General features: G+C 37.0%; 1 long non-coding RNA gene across 8 annotated transcripts in view; it reads left to right on the top strand.

Moving 5' to 3' along the window:
* LOC137155016 (uncharacterized) overlaps positions 1-27,390 on the top strand; it is a 505,162-nt gene that overhangs the window by 94,514 nt on the left and 383,258 nt on the right. For 7 of the 8 annotated variants that reach the window (XR_010920325.1, XR_010920329.1, XR_010920327.1 and 4 more), the window contains exon 2: positions 20,858-20,895. The exons of the other annotated variant lie outside the window; for it this stretch is intronic. This is a non-coding gene — a long non-coding RNA (uncharacterized lncRNA). The remainder of the gene's footprint in view (positions 1-20,857; positions 20,896-27,390) is intronic. 8 annotated transcript variants of the gene reach the window in all.

Here is a 27,390-nt window from a genome sequence, read left to right as displayed (position 1 = left end):
AGATGGAAATGTAAAGTAGGTGAGATTATAGAGGTGTTTGGAGGCTTCCAGTTACAGGAGAGTTCTGTCCCATTATATGGGTGTAACTCTTAGTGATTGCACTGCGAGTTGCAGCTAGGTGTCTGAGGACAAAACTCCCTCATCCCCTCGGATTTTGTCCATGGCAATATTTACCCCTCTGGAGTGTGGTGATATGACACAGAAAAGGCTCTTTGTGTGACGCTCTGATCTTTTTCTTGAATAATTTTTTGTTGAAGCATTGGCATGCTCTTCAACCCCCTGTATTTCCATACACTGTATCTGTTGGATATTAGGGGCTATTTGCGGAGAAGTTATTGCAGCCAATTCATTTCCAGTTGCCTATAGTAAATGTGAGGTGTCAGTTAAATGTTAGTCTTAAATAGAAGTAGCATGTTTCTTTTTGAAGGAATTAATTTTAACGTTACTGAGACATACAGGCTGTGCTCTTTGGAACGTTCTAAGAATGCATCATTGAGTGGCCGGGTGAATGCATGTTTATTGATATGTGGGTAACATCCATTTTTTAATTCCATAACATTATCAGCAATTGACATATGATTATAATAACGCAATTCTCCTTAATGCAGTCTGTAAAAAAACATTGATTTTATAGCTCCCCAAACCGATTACATTAATATCTGTGCATAATTAGTTTACACATTACTAAATTACTGACAGATTAAAAGTGAAATAGTGCAGTTCATACTCGGCCGCATAACTGCCAGAAAGGAAATTAATATGGATTCAAATGGTCCTTGGGGATTTGGGTTGAAATAGCAGAAATCTATAAAGACTGCTTGCATTAAGAAATTTCTATCACCAACATGTTTGTGGTTGATGCTTTGCTAAGTCTGTTAATAGAGTAAAATTTAGAGCAGGAAATGATATTTGAATGATGCTTTGACTGTTACCAGCTCAAGTATGTGTTTATTAAAAAGTAAATTCTTGATTGTAATGTTAGATGGCAATCAAATTAGAAGCAAATACGTATTTTTTAATAACTTGCCTTTTCTAATTGTTAGAAGATTTAGAATGCTTAGAATAACTACTGTTTAACATACATTTTAAACATTGATGATGGTTATTCCAGAGCATATAAAGGGTATTTTGTCATCCTGGTTCTACTTTCAAATCAAATACATGTTAGAGTTGGGCCTGCATCTAAACTGTGGATTTTACATGCCCAAATACATTCATGCAAATTTCTAACTTCAGAAAGCATTTTGCCTGAAAAATATGAACCAGCTCTACTTGTAACTCACCAATCATTTGCTGAATTCCCTTCATACTTTGCAGACTCATACCCTTTTACTATCTGTTTATATCTGAGTGTTCAGGCCAAACCAGTTTTCCACACTGAAATTGTAGAGGACATATGTAGGGCTTTATAATGGGATTGGTTGCATTCTTTAAGGCTAGGTTGTGGCAGAATCTGATGTGGCTACAGAGGGGAATAAGACAGATTAGACCTGCATGGAGCATTGCAGAGAAGAGAGAAGGGGCTGCGTGGCAGCTGATGCTCACAGCCACAAGCATGTTGATGGGAACCGGCAAAGAGGGGTTGAGTCATACACAGCGGGCAACAAAGTTGGGTGGACATGATGGGGGAAGAGTATGCTGCAATCTATAAAGTGCTGCCGCAGATTTATCCCCTCTTGCAGAGCGCCAGAGGAACTGTGCCTCAGCGGCCTGTCTCCAAGTCATGGTGCTTCCCAGGGCTACTCCTGACGTAGTGTATCTGATGCACCATCCCTTGCTCTATGCCCCTGTGCACAGAGGTCAGATTTTTAAATGTGCTGAGTGCCCTACAGTTTCTATTGACTTTAATAGGAGTTATAGGTGCTCAGCATCTTTAAAAATCAAGCATAAGGGCATAATTTAGCTCTTATTTGTGACTAGGTTACCCCGTTCCACGTTAGAGCAGAAACATAATTACCCAAATCCCACATAATCTAAACTTCCAGAAGAGGGCCAGGAGATAAGTGAGATACAGCCAGCTTGTTCAGAAGGACTGTATTCTAATATCCAGTTCTCCCATTCTCCCCCTACACCTTCAGTTAGACTTGCCCTCTCTTTTAGAGAGATGATTTCTCTAAAAATATATGATTACACTTAGAGGTAGCAGAACAAATATGGTGTTTTTTAGGGAGGAATATAATTTCTGAGGTCGACACTCAGAGCCAGATCATGCCATCCTTACGGACACCAATGCTATTTTACTCACCAGTAGTCCATTGTTTTCAATGTGGCTATTAGTGAGGCCAGGTACTGCTTAGCAAGGATTGCAGAATCAGTATTCAGTAGCTAAGCAGGACTGAGTGAAAACTAAGTAAGAACCCCAATAGTTGGCACCAAATATGTTCATTTGTGCTGCTAAACAGATAATTGTAATTTTACTTGTGTTGGCAAATTGGCAAAAACAAATAAACCAAGCTTGTACAAAAGCTGTGAAGAGGTATTTCCCCTGCTTGCGGTTGCTAGGGGAGTGAATTTTTCTGTCCTGATATGTTCTGCACAAAAAACTTGCTTTTGCTAATACTTTTTAAAATGTTTAATAAAGCAAAGTGTGAAATTTATGTGAAATATGACAGAAAACAACAAATGAAAGCATCAGAGAAAGGTCTTTAGTTAGACAAACGGATATGCTGCCAAAAGAGATGCTATTGATTTCTGGATTTCTCTTTTTTGGATATTAATGTATATGTAGGGGGAGACAAACTGGATCAGTTAACAGGAAGGGGAAAACAGGTTCCTATGGGCAGGTGAGTTCAATATTCAGAGAGTATAATTTAATAGAGGGCAAACTTCCAGTTGGAAAGATATGGAAAGATACCTTTCATGTAAAATTAATGGAAATTATAACATTGTGGTCCAAATGCAGCTTACCTTACTCACTGAAGTTGTCCTTTGGATTCCAGGAGAACTATATATGATTAAATGATGCAGGATAGTGGCCTCAAGTGCTCAGTCTGTGCCAGGGATCGGGCTGTAAATACATGCCTAGTTACTCTCCAGCATTGGAATTGGGATAGAGCTATGTGAAACATGATCGTTTGGTTTGCATCTGTTTCTATAAACCTTTCCACCAGTTACAGCTTATGTAGTGTGGTGCCCTATAACAGGGCTGTCAGGTTTCATGCACCTCATATGACACACACATGTTTGGCATCTCTCTCACACATTCCTGCCGCCTATTTGGATTCTTAAGCATCCAGCTGGACTGTAGTCAAGACAGAACTCAGGTTCCTCCTCCTAGCCATTAGAGGGTGCTATTGCATATGGTGCATCACTAGAGCCTGTGCAGCAGCTGCATCTAATAGGAGAATCTGAGACAGGGACTGAGAGCAGAAGGATCTGAAGGAGACAGTGGGGAAGGAGGGAAAAACTAACCCTAAGCTCTTAGTAACCCCCCGGGTCTACTGTCCCTTAGATTTCAAGCTTTAATTAGCCTGTTGCTCTTAGACATCCCCCTGCTCTTGCACTTAGGTGAGACCTATGCAGGCTGGGGTGGTGTATGTAGGTTGCCCTGCTGCTCTGCCTCATTCACCAGGGCTATCAAATAAGTCAGTGCCGTAGCCAACATGAAATTCACACGCTCTTCTTTAAGGTGAAGTTTATGGTTCTATGCGAATTATTTTCAAATATGCTAATTATCTAACTGAATGATTGGATCAAATGTCACACAAGGAGCTGTGCAAAACTTGGCAGCTGTAGTGCAAGTATGGCTTTACATTTCATGTTTGATAGAACTCAGAATGAGCAGGACGTGTTAAGAACTGAGGATGTCGTATGTATTCAGGTGGATTCCTTTGACACAATGATCTATCATGTGATCAGTCGTTACAAGGTTGCTTTAACTATTTAAATGAAAGCAAAATTAAACCCCATCTGGAAAAACGTGGGCCAGAAGGTAGACAGTCTCAACTTTGGTACTGCGTTTCGACAAAGAGTTCACTGACAACCAAATCTATTTACACACAACTTGGTGACGGCTTTCATTTCTGTGTTCAAACCTGAAACTAGGTGAATTTCACATGGCTTCATGTATTGCTTCAAAAGGGGTTTTTAGCCCTAGGTAGGCGTTAAAGTAAGAAGGGAGAATCCTAAAATGTTAGTTGTCGTTGTTTGCTGATTTTCCCTGCCTCCTGTTTTGTTTTCTCTCCACTTTTTAATCTTATAGCAGTTGCCCTCGTTTTATTGTTGTATCAGATGCCTGAGAGATGTTAAAAATGTACTAGAGTCTGTCTGCCTCTCACAAAGCACTCTCAGAAGCACAGTGACTGCAAGCACTTCCAATTATAACCTGTTCTCCATTGCCATTCTCCTTAAAAGGGAGATATCAACACTTAGGCCACTTCTCATAGTTATAACAAAATTAGCCAATGCGCTTCAAATATCTCACATGCGTTTCTTTAATTTATAACTTGAGAGAGACCATACTGCCTCCAGTGGATAGTATATAGGGATGGGCGCCAAGAACTCCTGGGTTCCAACCCCTGTTCTGCTGATTTCATGATTGGGAACTCCTGTGTTTTAATCTCTCATCTCAACAACTAGCTTGATGGCTGACTTTAGACAATCTCTGTACCTCAGTTTCCCCATCTGTAAGAGACTAAAACTACCACAGTTGATACGTCTTTTAAAAAATACTTGATATACAGATGCATCATTTAGAAAATGGGGACAATAATTCTTACCTACCTCAGAGGGCTGTTAGGAAGAGTAATTATTTAATGCTTGTACAGCAATTTGATATTTTAAATTACTGTGTACAAGCTTAGTGTGGAAGTATAACAGATTGACATGATAAAATATATTATATGGCCAAAAATTATTGCTGATTCCAAAGCAGCAAACCTTTGAATTACAGTTCATGTTAGTAAGTGTAGTTCATATGGGGATGTACCATTAAATGCATTTCTGTGCAAACCAATAAAACTCCAACCACCTGCAAACATTAACAATTATAGAAATCGCAAACTGTGAACAAGTTGGATACCAATCTTAATGCCCCAGTTCACACAACAGACCCCTGAATAGAAATGTTCTCTATGACCCAGCTTTGCCTCTGCGCTTGTGGTAGTAGTTTAGGGCCTGTCTCAGACTTCAATGATAGTCAATGAGAGTCTTTCCTTTGACTTTACTAGGAGTGGATTGGACCTTTTAGTCTTATGCCTCTTTATGTTTGGATAATTGAGTATGTACCTTATGCCTTATCAAGTCTGAAAATTCATTATGACCTAAACAGTTCCTGTTTCAATGTCATGTATATTTTTGTAAGCAGGTGTAAAGTTATGTTTACTATGTATGAGTGCAGACCCACTTTGACTGATAATTTGGAATCCTTTTGGTCAGTGTGCAATGATTGCTAATGCTGGACTTCTATACTGCAGTGATGGATGCTATTGAACAGTGATTTTTCAACCTTTTTTCATTTGCGGACCCCTAAAAATCTGCGGCTCCCTAGGTGTTCATGGACCAAAGGTTGAAAACCACTTCTATAGATAACCATAAAACAGAGGAGATTAGGTGATACTTTAATAATTAGTAATAATAAGTATCTTTTGGTTTTGTTGTCTCCATTGTTGTAACCTTTGTATAACTATATATTTACAAAACGTTCTGAAAAAAATAACAATATGACAAATGAAAAAGGTAGGTTTACGCTCTCTAGTTATTGTGAGCTTAATGTTACGGAAACAGAGTTAAGGTTGTTTGGCTGATGGTCATGGAGAATGTTTCTGTTTTGAGAGTTGTTTATGTAACATTAGCTCATGATTTCCATGGATTTCAATGTTTTAGGTATTTACACAAGTGTTCTCTTGAAACTGCATGACACAAACTGGATTGTTACAAAATATTTTGTTTGGGATTTCCTTTGTTTCAATGCACCCTGTTTTCACATAATGCTAGACTCCTGCTCTTCTCTGTGGAAAAACTCTGCACTCTGAAGGCTTGAGTGTCACAGCTTTGCCACCTCTCCTGATTTTTATCTTGAATCTTAAGGTATTTGGTGTTTTTAACATTTCAGGTCTTAGAGTCCTGTGATTTTTTGTACGAATATCAGTTTTCTTAATTAAAAAAAAAAGAAGAAGAAGTTCTTAGCTTTCACGGTTACAGAGGAAAGCTTGAAGATATGACTCAAGTGCACTCTATAGGCCCAGAAACCAGACAAAAAAACTCAATTTTTTTTTTTAATTTCATGGTTTTTAAGCTAATTCATGATTGATTGATCTATTTTGGAGATGCTGCTGAATGCCTGAGCTTGGTGGTACTGGTGTCAGGTAGAGTTTTCTCTGATAGGCTTGCGAAGTTTTCCCAGAACAGATACTATTGTTTTATTGGCTCTCTAGACTGTCCAGATCCCCAGTGCTTCCATTAGTCCCAGTCCTCATTAGTCAGCTCCAGTCCCCAGTCAGTACTTTTTTCCTGTCAGCAACTGTCTATGGCTAGGCCTGCTTCTGAGCTTCTGCTTCCCAGTCACTCCCTTTCTCTAGATTCTGTGGTGTCCTCGTCCGCTCTTCTCTCTCCATGAAGGTCTGCAGGATAGAAGCCTTCTGTTGGAGATGAGCAGGTCAGAGAACAGAGCATTCCCCCTCTATCTGGCCCTTCCAACAGCCATAGCTGTCCCAGTTCCTGCTGGTTCTGGAACTCAGGCCTGGAATTGGGTATTGAAAATGTCAGCCATAAGAGCTAATTGTTTAGAAATGAAATCTTTAATTGTGGGGAGACTGAAACGTCAATCTCTGAAGGCCAGATTCTGCCACCCTTAATCTTGCCGATTAGTCCCTTAATTTGCCAGTAAATCCTACAGAAATCAACAGCACCACTTAGCAAGTAATTACAATCACCTAAGGAGAGTGAGGGTAGCAAATCAAGCTCTAAGTGATGGGTGAAGGCCCAGCCCGTAATGGCAAAGATCAATGCCCTTTTTGTGAAAACTGTCCTATGCATGAAGGTGTAAGAGGCCTGTGTGAAATGTTGAGTTCCTGTATTGCTCAAAAATTTAAAACAGCTAATATTGAAAGTGTTTTATCTTCTGTTTTCCAAATTCCCAGAAAAATACTTTTCCTAACTTCTCTTTAACCACAAATGGGTTCACACAAAATGATTCTTTCCATCAGAAGTTAGAGGAGGGTAGGAAACGTCTTCCAATGGCAATCTGGATGTAACCTTGCCTATAGAAGCTGCACTCTGGCTCTGTGATCTGCTGTTTTTAGCTGGCTGGGGTGCTCTCCATTCAGACTTTGGAATTCAATGTCACAACAAAGCAGCAATACATGAGTTGTTTGAATAAACATTCCCGCTTAGCAGCCTAGTGCCTAGAATAAGCAGCAGGAGATTCAGGAACTGAGCACCCCTTCATTGGAGGTTGCTCCTTCCAATTAGATATAAATATTTACAGCTCATTTCCTGTGTTTCTGCTGAATGCATGGCTTAGGGAGAAATTAGTAGATGTCATTTGAGAAGCGGGATATTATTTATTTGTATTGTGATAGTACTACGAGTCCCAGTTAGAAATCAGAACACAGTTGTGCTAGGTGCTGTACAAACACAGAATAAAAAGATCAGCCTTGCCCCAAAGAGCTCACAGTCTAAGAAAAACCCTCCTTTCTCTTTTGAAATATTCTTCTGTCTTGGAAAAGATTCTTATCCATACCGATTCAGACTTCTGGAAGTCGGTGGATCTTAAGCACACACTTAAAGTTAAATGTGTAATTTAAGTGCTTTTCCTGAATAGGGATGAATTTAAGCTTGAGTGCAGTCCTGAATTCTGGCCAAAATAGAGGTGCATCATTAGAGTTGACAGTAATAATACAAGTTAGCAAAAAGGCTGTGAAATTATTTTTCCAATAAGAAGAAGCCAGAGAGAATACTTGCTAGGAGTGTGCTAGTAACATCCAGTTTTGTGTGTGTGTGTGTGTGTGTGTGTGTGTGAGAGAGAGGGGGGGGGCAGGCGGGGAAGAGAGAGAGAGAGAGTGTGTGTGTGTGTGTGTGTGTGTTGGAGTGGGGGTTGGAGCTGGGAGGAAAAACTATGATTTGTAAGGGGCATATTTATTGGTAATTGATATAAACCCTTTTAAATAAAACGGATCCAGTGTTAACAAGCTATTACCTGAACAATACTTTGGTCTTAGTATCATTTAGGAGCCTGGTCATCTTTTCTTTCTTCTTTTCTTCTTATGCTTTAAAGAGCAAATAATTTTGGTATTTACAGGTCTCTCTTTCCTTTGACTTGAAAAAGAGTACATCAGAGATTTCACCATCTCTTTGAAAGCTAATATTCTAAGGGAAGGGAAGGAACAGTTCTAAAAATCAAATTAAATTGCACCTTTTTTAGATTGTATTATTTTTGCTGTTACTTAAGAATGGTGAGAGAGTTTTTCTGCCTAGTAAGAGATAGATGTAGAGTTTTCCCCATGCTGTCAAAAGTAGTTAATCTATATAAATTGTTACGTGATAGTTCCATAATTGTTTGTGCATGAGGGAGAGGCGAATAGAGAGCTTTTAATTGGAGGGCTAGAAAAATCTTAAAATGCCAATGCATATGCAGCATGGGTTATGGCTGAAATTTTCACCGTTCACTGGTGATTTTGTTGGCCTATATTTGAGTGTGCAGCTTGAGACCTCTTAGAGGGGACTGATATTCAGAAAGAGTTGGCCATCCAATCTTTGGAATGCGCCCCCTTTATAGCAGTATTGCCTACTCCTGTGATTTTTATCTCAAGCCTTGTGACATTGGGTGTTTTTCTTAAAGCCCCTGCTCATAGGGTTCAAGTGATTAGGTGAAAAAAGTACATCAGTGACCCTCATGATCAGAGAGAAAATCTGGAAAACATGACCTGAGTATATCCCAAAGGCTCAGAAACAAAGAACACCCAATTCTTTCTTTCTTTCTTTTTTTTTAATTTCATGATTGTTTACCCAATCTCATTTTTTGAGGCCTGACTCATAATACATGAATGCTTAACGCTGGCAATATTGTTTAATGGATCTCCTAGGGTACCCAGGATCATAAGTCAAACTTTTGAAATTTTTGGCCTATATGTTGCTGTAAAAATATTCTTACTCTATATTTTGGACATTTCTAACATTCTAAAGTTTTTCTAATTGTTTACAAACATTACTGTGCCATATTTCCCTTTGTTTTGCCACCAGTTGCACTTTGGACCAAAAAAGGGTGAATTTTTCAGCCTAGTTAACTGAGATTTTTTGTTTTCAAGCAATTACTAAACTTCCTAATGCATTCTTGGGTGGGGGGAGTAAAATAAAGGTGGTCCAAAGGTCAGTTGGATGGCAAAGCTTTGAATTCATTTTAGGAATTTCATACCTCTCTGTATGAATGGATTACTGGGGCTGCCGGCACATTTATACAGTTATAGCCAAAAGTAAATAAGCAATAGGGACAATTGGTTCCTTTTTTCCTTGCTTTATGAGTGACACATTGTGGGGCTGTTATTTCAAAATGTCTTCGCTGCATTGCGTTGCGTTTATGGTAACAGAAGGCCTGACATTGGTTTTCTTATATAAATTCACATAGAAATGTGCTTCTGTTTATTTAAATTCTTAAATTGCATAAATACGGTCTGAGTAGGATTACGCTTAAAACAGTTTGACAAATAGAAAAAATAAGTTTGTAGCCTAAGTCACAAATTGCACACGCATAGCTCCTCCATTAGGAGTTGCTTTATGTCAGAATATCAAATTTCTGGGAATGTGACCCACATTAGGGGAAAAAAATTACATGCTGTAAATCTGATTAAAGTATTGAAATTTAACTTGATATTTACTATTTCTTAGCAGCATTTCCAAACAAATGGTTAGTTTGCATATTGGTCAACAAGGTAACCTAGCCAAACACCAGTGCATGACGTTGCAAATCTTTTGTAGAAATGCCCATTTCAGTTGTAGTGTGCTGCACATTAGCTCCTCTAACTGTGCTGCATATGCATTAACAAGTGGTGTAAAAATGCATAATACAATTTTAAAGGAGCTAATTAAATACGAATCCAATGAACAGCACAAAAATTATTTGAATGTTTCCAAGAAAGCTGAAAATCCCACAGGCTGCTCCAGTTCTACTAAATCCCTACCCCTCTGAAACCAAGAAAATGAATATTCAATATTTTTCCATTTGAGTCTCTTGACATGCTATTGATTCACTTTATTTTCCCAACAATTTTCTGACAGGTTTCCCAATGTGGATTACTCTTATTCTTTGATATTCATTTTGTGACTGCCTTTGAAAAGCACGTCAAAATGAGAGCTCTAGCAAAGGGTTCAGTGCAGTTCCAAATCTGGTGAACAAGGCCCTCAGAGCTGGTGTGAACTCACTAGTGTCCGAATGTGGTCAGGAGTTCAGAATATAACTATGAAGTACGTTTTTTCCTGTGTCCAATGTGCTTTACACTAAATGAAACATGAAGATTCTAAACAAGTGGGAAATGCAGTCTGCTGCATGGGTGGGGAAACAACAATGCTGAAATAAGAGTTTACCTTTTGAAATGAGATCATTGCATCATGATCTCATACTGTGTGTGTGAGATGTTCAAGATTTGACTAATCTGTGCAAGAAATAGTAGAGGTGGGGAGGACCTGTGTGTGAAACACAAAATATGGACAGTGATACTTTTGTGTGCTTTTTATATCACCAGAACTGAGACAAAAAAAAAAAAGAAAAAAAGAAAAAGAAAGAAAGAGAGGAAAAGAGAGTGAGAATATAACCTTTTTTCCAAGGGATGAGAGTATTATTAACAGTGAATGCAAGTGGTAAATAATGTAAATGTCAAAGAGTAAAGCATTATAGTTGTGTGAGTTACTGTAGATGTCTTGAGAAATCTAGTTCTGCTTATAGACAGTCCATTAGCAGAATCTTGGTGCAGATGGCTATTTCTTCAAATGGATTCACTCTTCAAAGCTTTTTTGTATTTTTCTACTTGTGCAGCTTAGTCACAAACAGTTCTGTGTGAGTATTCAGTATTTGCTATTCAAGCAATTTTGGTTAGTTGAGATTGGCTTGATGTCACAAGGCCGTTTATTTGCTTGATTGGATGAGTGTGCAAACAATGCTTATATAAATGAGATGTGTGAATTGAAAATTTGATTGCCACTTGTACTGATTAATGTGAATTTGAAATTCACTTGCAGCAGATATACATGCCGGTAGTAAAACCTCACCTCTCAAATGTTAGTGCAAAGGAGAGATCTGAGCAAGCTGAGGCAAACTTATTAAGACCTGGACCCAGCAAGGCAATAAGTAGGTGTTTAACTTGCAGCATGTTAATCATCCAGTTGAACTCAATGGGACTGCTAATGTGCTTAAAGTAATGTATGTAGTTATGTATGTGCTTAAGTTATCAGGGCCAGAGGGCTCAGCACCTTGCAGGACTGAGCCCTTAGGGTTTGTCTACACTGCAATTAAAAACCCACAGCTGGCCTATGCCAGCTGATTCTGGGTCAGGTGAAGGGGCTGTTGAATTGCTGTTTAGATTTTGGGGCTTGGGCTGGGACCTGGACAATAGGACCCTGCAAGTTGGAAGCGTCTCAGAGTTCAGGCTGCAAGCTGGGCCTGGACTCTTACACTGCAGTTAAACAGCCCTTAGCCTGAGCCCCGTGGGTCAGGGCTTGGCTACACATCCAGCATTGCAGCGGCGCCTGGTGAAACTCTTCTATCAGCATAATAAAACCACCTCCATGAGGAATGGTAGCTATGTCAGTGGGAGAAGCTCTCCCACTAACATCGCGTTGCCCCAACGGCGCTTAGATTGGTATAATTTATGTCGCTCAGGGGATGGTCTATTCACACCCCTGCGCGACAAAAGTTATAGTGTAGACATAGCCTCAGAGTCAGCTGGCATGCGCCAGCTGGAGGTGTCTAATTGCAGTGTAAGCATACTCCTAGACATCAACATTCAGGGTTGTACCCCCAAAAGTTCTGAGAATTTCAAAGCAGTTTTTCCTAAATCCTGAGTCTTGGGCCAAAAGGCCGATGTTAAGTAGCTCTGTCAGGGCCCTGACTTCCAAAAACCTCTGTAGCTTTTACCCTTGTAAGGTTTGTGAATATAGAGAAATGATTTTTTAATAATGACCTATGTTTCCAGGCTGTTCCCCAAGTTGAGACCAAAGCGCCTAGAGCAAATTCTTTTAATAGTTTTTTTGTTTTAAAGAAACCTTCCCTATTTTAAGGGAACATTGCCTTCCTTTTATTGCTTATATTGAGCTGATATATCCATTCACTTAACGGTTTCACATATTAAATGAAGAAAGAATAAGGTTTAATAGACAAAAGAGAGTAGAAGGATTTTTATTTTTATTTTTATTTATTTTTTTTGAAGCAGGGAGTTAAACTCTTTTAATGACTTTGTTTTTCACGGTAATGAATGTGCAGAATTGCAAACTGGAATGATCTGTGTGAGGTCAACAATTTCCCACTACTTGCCTCAATAGTGATTGGGTTTTCAATGCACCTTAATTATTCTACTATGGATGAAGTATTGTACAGTGTTCACATTAATCAAAATGGATTTACTGAGGGAATTAAAAATAGTTACTGTCTCAGCCTTGTGATTAAACCTTCAGGAGGAAAAGCATATGGCTGTTCTACATATAGGTTGGTTTTTGTTTTGTTTTTTTGTTTGTTTTTTTTAACCATAATCTCAGGAGTAGGCAAGTTTGGGGGGGAAAATCCCAACCTCTTTTAGAATTCTTACCTATTTCTACAATTACATTTGAACAGATTTTTTTTAGTGTCCATTGTCACATATCATTGCACTTCCATATTCTAACTGGGACTAGAAATACCGTGAGACCCTTTTTTTCTAATTGAGATTTCTAACTGAATTATGCAGATTCCAGGTATGTGGGTAATTCAGATATCTAAACAGAACCCAAACATCCACCTCTGGTAGTCATTGTAGATTTCACCTGAAATGCGTAGTGTATCATAATAAATATACTTAGATACTGTTAGGTATCCAGATACCATGATGATAAAAACTTAGCAACATTTTTTCTCCGTAGTATTCTAATTTATGGAATATTCTAAACCAAATAGTGAATATTTCTGCTATAAATACACGGTCTTTCATTTAGAAAACATACTATTGTTAATTAGGATTTACATTACTGTTGAAGTTAAATTTCCATTTCTTTATGGAATAAATAATATAGCATGTTTTGTAATTCCACTTGCAGAGTTTTTAGACTAGCCAATTTAATAACAAATTAACAAAAGAGACTATTTTGGAAACTTTCTTAAAGAGCCTTAAAATGTTTACCACCAAAAGAAGAATGTAAATACAACATTATGATTGCTCCTCAGATGGCAGGTTCTTCTGATTCATGATCAGTTACCTGAAACAATTCTGGTTCCTGAGAAATAGGAGGAGCATTTATGTCTGGCTTATATGTGAAGGATAACATACTTGAGACTTGACAGTCATGGGCCATTTTGTTTAGTTCCATAAGACTCTAGATTAGGTGACATCCACCAATAGCAATTGTAATTCTGAAGGAGAAGATATGGGAAGTTCAGGGAAATTTCAGGTCCTGCCCTTGTCTTGGGTCTCCTTGTCAACTCTTCTGGTTTGCAATATTATTTGCATATTTTTGTAAAAATGTTGTCCTCCGCCCGTTACTGTGGGGGGAAAACCTACACAAACCACAAGGGAACTGTCTATTTTGAAGAGCTAGTGAAACAGTGTATGTACAAAGGGCTGTCAAATACACATAGTAAATAAAGTGAAAAACAGAGAAGAATATTTTCTCCGGTCTTCATCCCATACTAACAATTATATGCACTCAGCCAGGGAGTGCAGGCATACCACATCCCTGTGGTATAGCCAATCAAAGCAACTTGAATTTCATCTATCCAATACTCACAATATATTCCTTGCAAACAGACTACAAAGAACTACTTGCAGAAATAAATTTGTGAACAGTAGTTCATAATGATTACATTTGAGGATCAGGATCTGGTTGTGGATGCTTCACTGTCAGAAAAGGAATTGACAGTTCCTTATATAATTACTTTCACATCACTGGTACTAGTAATATTGGGCTACAGTCTGACATTGACTTATTTGTGAGCAAGGGGCACAGAAACCTGTTGCTGCCATCTCTGTAAAATTTGACAACATCCTGTCTTGAGTAGCATGGAAGGGGGCAGTGAAGCAGCTCCACAGTAGCTTGATCATCGGAACCCATTGAGCTAGAGATCATAGTGGGGAGCTTGTGCAAATAAACACCTCTCTTTTCTTCCTGGGTTTGTGGTAGTCGGCATATCTTAGCGCTGAGGATGGTACATCCTACAAACTAATCCATGTGGAGATGAGGCAGAAAAGAGGATTATAGCACACCATGCCCCCTCCTGCCCTGTGGATGGGGGTGGGGATGGCATATACATGTGTTGTCTCTCCCTGCCTCCGACTGGCCAGTGTTTGAGGGTTTCCAGCTGATGTGTTTGGCCCATATATGCCCTTTAAGGTTTTTCCATTGCCACTTGCACAGAGTCTCTGAGATGATGTATATGTGTAGAATCGGTTTGGCTCATGTACTTGTGTCTGAACTGGGAACTTTTAGCAAAACAAAACCCTGAATGCCTTTCTCATCTGGTATGTACAAAAGCCCAAATCCTCTGGCACAAAATAAAGAGCCTGCAAAGCTCAGAATTCAGTGTGTTCTGCATATGATGGTCAGGATCTAGGGAACTGTCCTGTATGGAGTTTCCATAACTAAGCAAATTCATTATGCTCCATCCAGTGTGTGTGTGCGTGTGTGAAGCAACAGCTGCCATAGAAGCTGTGGACTGGTGTGGTGTCACAACACAGTGGTCCTCCCCCGCTCACATCTGTCTGTCTTGAATAGTGTGTTCGGGAGAGGATTTGGGCCCACTTGTCCCCACTAGGGAAAAAAGGTATTTGACATATTAGTTACAACCCTAGTGTATACAAGGCAGTTTGTATGTTAATGAGTTAAATGGTAACCCTAAGGGGGACAGCCTGTGGCATACCTGAGCCAGTAACATCTGTTAAATCTACAATATGCCCTTGTCTATATTGATTTTTATACACTAGGTAACATGTTAAACACACACCTCGTTTCCTAGTGTAGCTATGTCCATAGCGTATATGACAAAACAAACCCTTTTCCTCCATATTTTCACTTGCTGTTATGCTCCTTAACAAGAGGTGAAGGTAACAACTCTTACCTAGAATTGTGACATAACACAGAGGTTGCATTTTGCAATTTTCTGACACTCACTAATTTCCTCTTTCTATCTTTACATTTCTCTAAGTGTGCAGTGTTTACTAATGCTTATGCCCAGATGGAAATCCTTTCAAACACATACCTACATATCTATCTTCTAATTTCTTACTTTCCTATTAAGGTCAGGTGAAAGTGCTCAGGGTTAATGAGATAATTAATTTAGCAGAAGATTCATAGATTTTTCTTTAGCTGTTGACTCAACCAGAAGCACATTTGCGCCTTTCATAGGTCATTATACTCATTATTTATTCGAGAGCTATTCACAATAAGTCAGTAATTTTGTGTGCTAAACAAAAAATGGGCAAGAACATTTTTTAAAAATGTCCTCATGGCTATCCATTCCATGCTCACCCCACAGTGCCTCTCGCTGGATGTGCTATCAGAATCCTCATTTATATTAGGGAAAAATGTTTTTAAAAGACAAACCCTTCAAAACCCATGATCCTTCAGAAAACCAATGGACATACATCATCATTTGGATCCAATGTAATATGAATGGAACCATTATGGCTCTTATTTTTATGGTGTAGGATTTCTTCAGAGTTTTGACAAAGATGACCTTATGCTAGGGTAAAGCTAAAAGAGGCAGAGAATGAATGCTTTGAGGTACTACTTCAAATGGTTGTATCTTGTAATACATCTATTCTAAAAGTCTCATTTAGGCTCTGATTGAGTAAGGTCTTTTTAAGCACTTAACTCATGGTGAGCGTATGAGTAGTTGCATTGATTTCAATGTGCTTGCTAACTAGCTTATAAACTTGCTGAATCGGAGCCATAGTTACCTTTGTGGAAGAAAGTTGAAATACTGTACTGTGGGATGCTGAAAATATGGCACTCAAACAATTGCATACATTTCATTAATGTAGAATAAGCATTCAAGGCATTGGAAGTCACGGAACAAAGCTCTGCTGTCAGTGTGCAACCTGAGTGATTTCCAACAGAATTGGACACGTATTACAGAGTATAGAATTTGGTCCATAGTATTCTGCTGTGCAGCAAAACCGTCAAATTGAGACGATTGCTCTAGATCTTCATGCATATTTATTTTTCATGCAAGACGTAGCGTGGGCATCTACTGTAACATGCCGAATCAAGGCCACTGTGCAAAATGGTAGCTGCTCATGCAGAAAAGCAACTTACCTAGAAACGTAAGGGTACAGAAGAGAGAGAGCTACAAACACTAAAATAAGGGATTACCAAATTGGAAATAACCTGTTAAATTAGTTGTAACCTGGCTTTCCTGCTGCAGGCCTCAAGACTAAATCATGCAAATCATAAAGCTTGGCTATGAGGTAGGCCAACCTATTCAGCAGCAGGGTGACTGTCCTCCTGAAAATGATGTTCTTGTTCGAATGTAGGCCTGGGCCAGTGTTGGTCTATGGCAGGAGAAAAGCTCATATTAATAAACACTTTCCTGCTCAACTAAGGTTGCTATTTCAAGAGTGCTCGGTCTTAGCCTGACTTTGTTCCCATTGACATCAAGGGGAGTTTTACCATTGATTTCAATGGGAGCAATGGTTAAACATCTGTTGCATACAGTGAGGGCAGAATTAGGCCAATGCTGAATGCTTTTGAAAATCTCACCCCCAGTGACTGTTTAAGCTAGCATGGGCCTGCTGAGGATTTATGGCTAATGAAGTTACTTCATCCTTAGACTTAAAATAACTGTTTTCACTTGGAGTAGAGGGAAAGAGTTCAAGAGGAAGAGGGCCTGGAGGCTTCATCCTGCTGATTAACTTTTAACTTTTTAATATTCACAATTTTGGCAAATATAGTCAAAATTTCAAATTTGGATAAAAAAGGTCAGATTGTTATGAAAATTTGTATGAAAATCTCTTCCTATTTTTCCACTCAATGTACTCTAATTGTTTTTATTTTATTACTCATTCTTGTAGGGCAGACATGTTTACATGGCACCCACAATAGAGAGAAGAATATATTCAATATTTTCCTTTATCTCTGCATCCAGTAACACTGTGGGCCACGCTTTTTTAATGGTATCGACTGCAGCATCAGAATTTGCATTAGTTTCTGCATTTGAACATTACATGCAAATCAATGGATCCTTAACTTTATCTGATTTGCATGCACAGCATACATGTATGACACGGACCTGTTATTGTAGGCAGACCCCTCAACTACGCACACAAGTGGTTGGATTTACAATTTTGTGTATGAAAATACAGATATCACTTTTTCAACATTTAGTCCTAAGTAAGGTAAATAAATTCTTATTTGTGTTTTTTTTTTTCCTGGTTGACACCTGCAACAAGACCTGCCAATGGATGTAACCCATTACAGGATGCCTTAGGGGCTCTTTGAGCATAAGAGCTCATTTCTATATCTATGGTTGTTTTAAAGGTTGTGGAGTTAATTTTTATACCAGTATCTTGAATCTTTCCACAAAAAGATACTCAAAAACTAATAAGTGGGTTTATCTTCTTTCTTATATACAGACCTGCAACAGTTCTTTGGCTTTTTAAATAGTCCTGGTTTCTTAATGGATTTGACTGTAATGGTATTTAATGAAAGTGCAGCTTTTTCTGAACTTGCCATAGCTAGTCAAAACTTCTTTTGTAGTTATTTATTTTGTTTTTAGAGAGCACTGTAAATGTTCATGGTACCTTCCAAACATGTATACTTCCTGCCCCACAGAACTTACAGTGCAAGGGCCTGGTCCAAAGTGCAAGTCAACGGAAAGACAGTAGTCCTAATTGCTTAAAGTGTCTGAACCTTCAAGCTCTCTCAGCGCCAAACTCCTATTGCCTTCAGTTAGCTGAATTTATTTGAAACCATGGTGATGACTTGTTGCTGTTCTCAAATAACATGCTGTTGTATGAAAATCTGACCAAAGGCGACCAGAAGTAATATCTGTTCCCTCCCCATATTATCTTACTGCAGGAGAGATAATGTGCCTAATCCTGAGATGTGCTGGAGGTCCACAACTGGAAATTGGCAGTTCTCAAGATTCAGTCCATTGTTTTTACAGGACAAATACTTTTTTTTACATTAAATTGATTATATTTTAAACTCTCTCTGTTCTTAACAGCGGAAATGGTCTGCCATGGTAGCAAAAATGTCCAAACAAAATTTAAAAAAAAAAACCATAGTACAGCATGCCTAGAGCTTGTAGCACTGGGTCCTGGAGTTAGGAACAGGTTGTCAGACATCGCTCGTTATTGTTGTCACAATATCTGTCAGTGTTCCCTTTTATATTAAATCTCAATCGTTCCTTCAATATTTGTGTTATCCTCTAGAACATCAGAGAGGGTTAAAACAATAAGCTATTTATAGTTGCACCATGCATTGGTCCTGTACAGATACCGTGACAATGCACATTTTCCCTCCTGTGCTGACGTGAGATAATGTCTGTGAATGATATGCCTCGCCATGAGGTATCACTTCGGGTTACCTTTTGTTCTGTAAATCAGTGCATTCTGCTGACTGCACACTGATGCAACAGAGCACACAAACTTTCTTGCCACATCACATTTTCTGAGGAAACTACATGTCACCACAATGACAAATAAAATTATACTTAATAACTACCAACCACTGAGAATCACGAAAGTTAAAAGGAAGGAGACAGTTATATACTATAATTTGAAATAGAATTAAACATCACCGAATTAAACTTTGTAGAAATATTTACTTAGCAGAGATTATCCTGAACTCAAGTTCTCCTTTGTTATTGCATGTCTTGGGGCAGGTTAGTACCGCCAATGGCAAAACTATCAGTGGTGCAGGATCAGGCCCTTTAAGTGACTTTTTTTTTTACTACCAGCTTTGCTCTTTTTCTGTTCACACATGTACTAATCAAGATCACTATGTCTCATGACTTGCACAGGTACATGGTACATGCTAGATAATAATGCGTAATGCTTCCAGTATATAGAGCTTCACAGAGAGTAGCTAAACCTCACAGCATCCTTGTGAAGTAGGCAGATAGGAAAAATGGATTGAGCCACAATTTTACAGATAAGGAAAGTGAGGCATGGAGGCTAATGGCCAGATTGTGTTCTTTGTAGTTACACCCATTTAAAAATGGAGTAATACAATTCACTCCATTGGAGCTACTTCGGCGGGTGTGTGTGTGATGATGTAAACGTAAACGAGAGCAGAACTTGGCTTTAAATAACTTGAACTGGGCTGCACAGCCCAATTCTCCTGACTGTTAATTTTTTGCTCTGAGGGCCTAAGGCAGTTCCCAGTGAAGTCAATGGGAGGTTTTCTCTTTACTTCTGTGGGCTCTAGGTCAGGTCCTTATGACGCTCTTTCCTGGGAAGATCAGCGATAGGATTTTTAAGGAAGAAGTCTGCCAGTTATGCCCAAGAGGTAACTATGCTAACGTTGGTCAATGGGTACTTTGCTAATATTTCCCAGAATGCCTTGCACTCTTCCTCAGTTAAGCCAGCTGCTCATCATCAGGCTGGGACAAAGGGAATCATAATTGAAATCCCACAGTGAGTACTAAATAGATGACATTTTCAGTATTCATTGGCACCAGCCAAGGCCTCTACACAGCTCATGCAACAGGCATAAAGTCAACAAAATAATTTACAGGAGGAAGTGTAACTAGAATTTGGGTTTCCAATCTATAGTGTTCTGCTACTATGAGCTGTTTTGCTCAGCTGTAAGACTGAGCAAAGACTTGGGACCCAATTCTGCATCTTTACTCACGTTGAGTAAGACTTATTCATGTGAGCAATCCTACTGACGATGCAGAATTTGGCCCTTAATTTTTACCCCAAATTTGTTTCTGCTGCCCGCATATACTGTGTGTGTGTGTATACATCCTCAGCTATTTGGGACTGGAAAAGTAGAGTGCTTTTTTGTTGGTGAGGGTGTCTAAATTGTGTAAGTGTTTCCTTTTTAATGCTCATTTTTTGTTATGAATCGTCAAACAAAATACAATTTTAACACCTAAAAGTGGAAATAGGTATCAGTGTCCTTTTAAATAGCAGTGATAAAGAGAATTAAGATTTCTATTTATACAGCTACTGAAAACCAATCATTCAGACATCTCAAAGTATTTTTGAGGCTGTCTTAGCTCCTGTAGCCCTCTAATGGTACTACTAAAAATATTGTTTGCTTACTCTTTCCACATGAAGTCTTGACAAAATGAAAATGGATTCTTTGCCACTTGTTCCTTTTTATATATTTGTTTTCTTTTCCTTTACTTTTTTTACTTTGCGAAACAAGTAGAAACATAAAATAACGCTGCCCTTTTACTTGAGAAATGATTCATTCATTCATTCAATAATGATTAAGGTAAGACACAACTACTTGTTGCATTTGGCTATTGATTAAGCCCTCCCTTGACTAACCCCTGCCCCCCAAAACAACCCATACCATAAATATATATGTAGACTAGAGCAAGAATGTAATGTTTGAGAGACTATTTAAAAGCAGCTCTTCTGTGGACCATTTAGAAGGAAACTCAGCTTCCTTTACCTTTCCTTCCTTTTCCTGAATAAGGCCATAGTGCTCAGATTACTTCTTTATATGATTTTCAAATGTCATTTCACACACACCTTACAGTGTTCTCGCTCTCTCTCTCTTTATATAGCGAATTTGTGCAGAATCTTAGAAACCCGGTGACCTAAGGTGAGTAGAATGCCTTCCTTTTGTATTTTGGATAGATTTGAGAAGCACTGATTCTGGTTTCCTAACCATGTAGTGTCCAGAGCCATTGTTCAAGCCAGCAGATGGTGCTGTGCCGCATGTTATGAGTCTACATATCAAACTGAGTATTATTGAACCAGAAAGCTGCTAAAAGTTTCTGGTGCAATGCCTGAGCTGAAACAAATGTTTGTTGAATTAAGTAGTGATTTCCTTTAGACTGGGAGACTATTTTACTGGTTATGTTTTCAGTCTTTAGATGTTAACATATGCCATATATAGCTTTTTCTTGTGGAATAAGGGGTATCCAACCACACTTAAACCAACTGTAACTGTTCATGTCACTTAGTAAAGGTTTGAATTTTCTGATAGAATAACTCATAAAACTTTCATATTAAAAGCTAAAATGGTTTAAAAGACAAAGAAATGCTGAGAACTGTAAGTAAAAACAGCAGCTAAGTTTTTACTTAAGAAATACAAAGGAGGGAGTGATTTTTCTGTTAACAACCCTAGCTGTGTGAATAGCACAAAACAGTTAAAATATCCAATTGTATAATTAGTGAAGGGGTAAGGATGGTAAATTGAGACTGATCTGATGACAGCTAGATACATCTAGAAATAAATGTATGTAGAGATACATTCTAGAAATGAAACGAATTTACAGTCATGGTTAGTTTGTGGTATTTTTGTATATTGCCCTGAGCCTCTGGTGGTTTTTTGTTTTTGTTTTTTTTTTTAAACAAATGGTTAAGCAAAAATTCTGATGCAAGAATTAAATGTGGAGCCCTTGAATTGTAAATGAGATTGTTCCAAGGTTTCGATTTGCTGTATTAGTCAGTGACAAGTACAACATTTTTAATGCATGCCGTAAGATTAGTCTTCCCAAAGTAAACAAGCAGTAGTCTGTATGCATCTCTAGAAACTGGTTAGAGTTACATGTATGCAGCTTTGTTTCTGATAATTGATTCAAGTTCAACATAAATAAAAACAGTGTAGACCCAAGGAGGATAAATATCTAATTGCCATAATCTGCAGCTAGAATTGAATGAATGTAAACATGCTAACCATGGAATACAATTCTTCAGAACCCAGAGAGGCTAGTGGATGATGATTATTAGTTAAGTATCTGCGTTTGTGTTTTGTCTGTAAATCTTTTCCTCTCCAAAGATGGAAACTATCATTTTTAGGAGCCTTTCTAAAATTCACTAAGGTGGATGTAGTTTTTAACATAAAATATCATTTTAAGCTATACAGGAGGTTTTGCAGCACTGTATTGAAGCACATCTTGCAAAATAATGGCCATTTTTCTGCAAAAAAATATTCTTATAACTGAAATTTCTTTCGGTATTCAGATATGAAGTCTATGTTGGAAATCATATTACATTTTAAATTTAACATTAAATGACCTATTTTATTGTATGTAGTATGTGTAATATTTTGCATGTATATATTAGAACAAATGTATTACTGTAAAGATTCATTGGTCGTTATACTACCTTTCAAAAATAAATGACCACTGTGGATATTTATATACTCATAATGCATGAAATAGGCCCTTGCAAAACCAGAAGTTTTATCAGTCTTGATGCTTTGTAGCGAAGTTAACTAGGAGAGCTCCAAATTGTAATTTATTGAGATGAAATAGTGTAGCAGAATATATTCTTGAGAAAGTACCCTAAATTTGGAATAATAAAGTTTACTTTGAGATAAATCCATTTCTGAAGAACAAATCTAGTTTGTCTATACAATTACATTAAATGGTATAATGAGGTATTTTACTTATATGGAAACACTTACCTAGTTCACTGAGCTTGACATGAAGCTTTAGCTTAAAAGGAAATGCAGATTTAAAAACTACTATTTTGGATAATGTATGAATACATTTTCCTTATCGGCTAGAAAAATGGCTCTCTGTAATTTAGATCTGTTGGATCTAAATTCCCATGTGGGAATCAAACATGATATAATGTGATGTTATATCAGAGTACATATATGTTTTATATTAATAATACAAAATAGAAATATTGATTTGCAAATGTTTAATGTAGTGTCAGTTTTTTCAGTGTTAACCTGTTGAGTTTTTGAGCCTGCCTTAATTCATTTCTTATGGGAAAGACATTTATTTGGATATCTCAGCATATCTTTACTTGACTTTATCACTTCTTAATCAAGCAGTTTAAAACGTAAAGCTACATGTGAAATCACTTTGCCAAAAGGATGTTTTAGCAGCTGAAACTTCTGATGAATATTATTGAAGGAAGGAAAATAATGGTAGCAATTTTATAAATAAACCATGTAACTTTGTTTTCCTTCGATAGTCTGGGTTCATTTTTCTGCTAATTAAACACTTAAATTTTAAAAAAGGGGAGTTGTTATGGATGAAAAGTGTTATCTAAGAGAGAGAAATTATATGTTCAGGTAATGTTTGTACGAATGCAAACCTAAACTGTATTTAGATGTGGAGAAATTTTGGAGGTTATCATCAGTCCTGTTGAAATATTAACAATGGAAGGAAATATCCATTTGATGTTTCCAAAAATAAAATATAAAATTGTATTTAAAGATAATTAAGTTGTATTACATTGTATTCAAATTTACTTCTTATACTTCCCTTTAAGGACAAAGAAACTTTATCTTGTAAAATACTGTATAATAAAACAAAATATTTCCTCACATCTTTAAAGGGTTAATATTGCACTAATGTGTATATTTATCTTCTTGGGTTTTAAATTATTATACCTTGTAATAAATGTTGATGTTTTACATTTAAATGTAAAATTCCTATTTAACATCCTGAAAATGAGTATTTAAATGACTAACCCACTTGTCCTTGAACTCATTGCTTTACTTCACATCCTCTCACTTCATCATTTAATTTGTATGGTTTCCAAATCGTAGTGATTATCATCTATTAGTACCCCTGGTGACAGAGGGCAGGGCACTGTTGTATCAGAGTTAATAAAGCAGAAACACAAGCCTAATTACTATGGGAGATAAGCCATGCTGGCAAGATTTACCTTCCACAAGGTCTATATGTGGTTAATTCTTCCTAATAAATAAAGATTCATAAAGAAAATGCTGGTGGATGGTTGGAAAATTCTCTTTGATATGAACATTACATGTATTGTATATGGTGAGAGAGTGTGTGTATAATTAAATTAGTACATTCCAAATGGTTATGTAAGAATTAAAGTATGTCCATTTTCAGACAGTATATTTAGATGTACATATGCAGATATATGTTGTATCTAGTATATAGGTCTGATATATGTAAAGTATGTGGCATGGCAGAACTTTAAAAGTAGTCTAAAGACCAATTTAATAAACTATATTACAACAAGGTCATCTTGAACAATAAGATTAGTATTTTCTGATAGTTATATATTTTGCCAATAGAAAATTGCTGTTGCTGATGTTAAATATTCTATCTGTATTTCAGCTTTCTTATCAATGCTGAGGTTACCCATCAGTACCATGACTCAAATACACAAAGTTGACCTGTGAATTTAATAATGGAAAAATCTGAGTTTTAATGACTGTAAAGACAAGGTTTAATTAAATGATTTAAATATAGAAGTGACTACTGTATATATTTTTAAACAAACATAATTCTCATACTTAGCCAAAAGTATACATATTTCACTCCCTAATCTATTTGTGTGGGTATTTAGTATATCTGGAAAGTTTAAAGTCGGTGTCTGGATGTTATTAGTTATGATGATTTGTTATGAAGAGATAAAGCCTTTATTAACCTGGAAGAAATATATCTAATTCTTGTGCCGTGAAATGGAAAAAGTAATAAGTTAGTTCATTCTGGGCTTTATATAAAAAGTCTTATTGATTGCATGTATTTTAATTTAAATTTAAGCTTTATGATTCAATCTGGGTCTATTTTTAATTTAAGTGGATTACATTCTTTAAAGATCCTTTTACTGTAGTGACTTGGATGTACCATATTATTAGGTACTATGAGTTCAGCTTCTACAAATCTGTTAATACATAAAACCATAAGAAGCCTCTTATGTTCAAACCAGGTTAGAGTGAAGACATCAGATTAATATTTGATCATGTAGAAGTGCCCTTAATCAGATTTACTTATTTCTCAACAGAGTGTTTCTGCAATTATCATAATTGTTGTGCTAAATATGTTTGTCTTTATATCTGGCTTTGGGCATAATCTTCTCTCTTGAAACCCTCTCATTGTGGGACTCGGATTCCTGTACGAAACCCAATTAATATTAAGATGACAGTCCCTGATGAGTTCCTAAGGAGCCAGCAGCTGAGCAGACTCTGTAACATTCTTAAGTACAGACTACTTGAATGATCAAGAGCATCTGAGGGAGACATACAATTCAATAATCCCTTTCTCAGGAAAGTCAAGAGTCCTGTGAGATAAGAGTGAAATCAAAGGAACACATCAGAAAGAAAATGACTGGTATAGTCTTGTAGTGTCTCTATTAAAATGCAAAAGTTATGGATTTTTTAGGGGTGATGGGAACCTTTTCTGTTTTATTGATTTCTTTTTATAGTTTGATGATTTCTCTAAGATTATCTTAAAAGCTTAAAGAAAAAAGAGGCTTCATCAAAAGGCATCTTACATGACAGGAACATACATAGTTTTTGTTTCCATTATGTTAGCAAAGAAATGTACTGTACAGATAAGGAGAAAAAAACTCAGCTCAGGAAATGTTTACAGAATCCTTTTCTTGGATATTTAACTTGCACACCACATGTATATGATTATGGCTGTTAATTGCATTTTTATTATTCTGATGATGCACAAATGAATAACACAGTTCACAATTTACTTGCATTAAGAGAAATGGTCCTAGAAAAGGTAAATGAAGGCACAGAGAGGAAACCCAGAAACCTTCTAGCAACATTATTTCATCTTGTTTTGCTTTACTTTTGCAAAATAGACACATAAAAAGTGTAACACCAGTGCTTTTCTAATATCCTTCTTTACTATCTAATATCAACAACTAAATTTACTACTGTCTGAAGGTGACATCTAACCCATTGATTTGTAATCAAAAATTGGTTTCCTGTCACTTTAAAATTGAAGCACTAAGGGGCAGTAAAAACAAGCCTGTCTCTTCTAAATGGAGCTCTGGTTCAGGCTATATGCCATTACATGCTACCTTTTTGAAAGTGTTTGTAACATTTTAAAAAAGCACCACAGTGTTCCTAAAATAGTTTATTACACCCTCTTAGATATTACTCCATGAAACAGGCTTTTGGATACCCAAATAAGTATGTTGTGCCTTGAATAAAAAAAAGTAACCTGCTTTTAAAGTACCTTCTTACAGAATCACCATAATTAAGATGCACTTTTGGTTATTTATGATTATATAGCTGAATCTGAGGTTTACAGAGTTGAAAAAAATTATAGACAAATGTTGGATTAGTGCAATTATAAAAGGTTAAATATGGAAAGAATTGTATTTTGGTACTGAGCCAATAAGCTAAGTAAAACCTATTGAATCATCAGGAAAGCAAAGTGTCTCTTTTCAAACATCCTCTGTTCATTTTTAAGTAAAGGTAATTTTTTTTTACTTCAGATATCTGTATTTACTTTAAATGTGTCTATTCAAATATATGCATAAGGATATGTTTGGAAATCAATAACAAAGTAATGGAATGCAGCACAGGCACTTTCCAAATGCAAATATTTAAAGTATCCATCCCTGCTTTCTAGTCCTGTTTGTTATATATTATGGTAAATTTTGTGACTGAGAACATTAAACTGAGAAAAGTATATCATTAAATTTAAGAAGTGTGACATGTCAAATTAAGCATTTCTGTTCATTATCCCCCTACCAGGCTAGACCAAATTATGAAATATGTGAAATAAAATGTGCTGTATTAGTTGTCTTCTATTCTTCCTGCTAATTAATATTCAAAAGAATCAGAGGGAAAAATGAATATCTAAATCATACATATGTATATGCCTTTTGAGCTTTATTATAAAGGCAAAATAACCCCTTACTTGGTTAAAATCCAACATAAGAGTCAACATACAAAGGTGACTGCTCTGTAATACTAGACATATCTGTATTATGTGGGCATGTTACAGCTCCACCAGAATCTCTCAATAGTAATTATTATGCCAAGCACCCTGTTGGCACAATTACACTAAAGCTCTAATTAGTAGCAGTAAGATTAGAACCCCTACATGTTAAATCTGTAGAAGCAAAGCTGAGTGAAGGATTTAAAACAGTTTCAAAACATTGTATTGTCTTTATTACAGTCTTTATATTTCAGTAAAGAAGGGTTTTCTATAAAATGCACTTAAAATAATCTGGTCCTGTCACTAAAAATAGGAAAGATAAGGTAATTGCAGTCAAACCTTGCTACTCTGCTTCTATCTAGGTGCTTTCTATCTGAAGTGACAAATCCACTGAACTCCAGTGGAAGTTACATACTTCCTTTCTGTTGGACGAATTGGTATTTTTTTCAGCTGAATGAAAGCTTTTTCTT

The sequence above is a fragment of the Emydura macquarii genome, unplaced genomic scaffold (assembly GCF_026122565.2).
Source record: "Emydura macquarii macquarii isolate MOO-44397 ecotype Brisbane River unplaced genomic scaffold, CSIRO-AGI_Emac_v2 contig_295, whole genome shotgun sequence".
Classification (NCBI taxonomy): Eukaryota; Metazoa; Chordata; order Testudines; family Chelidae; genus Emydura; species Emydura macquarii.
The sequence above is the reverse complement of the archived record's forward strand: the minus strand, read 5'-3'. Positions and strand labels throughout refer to the sequence as shown.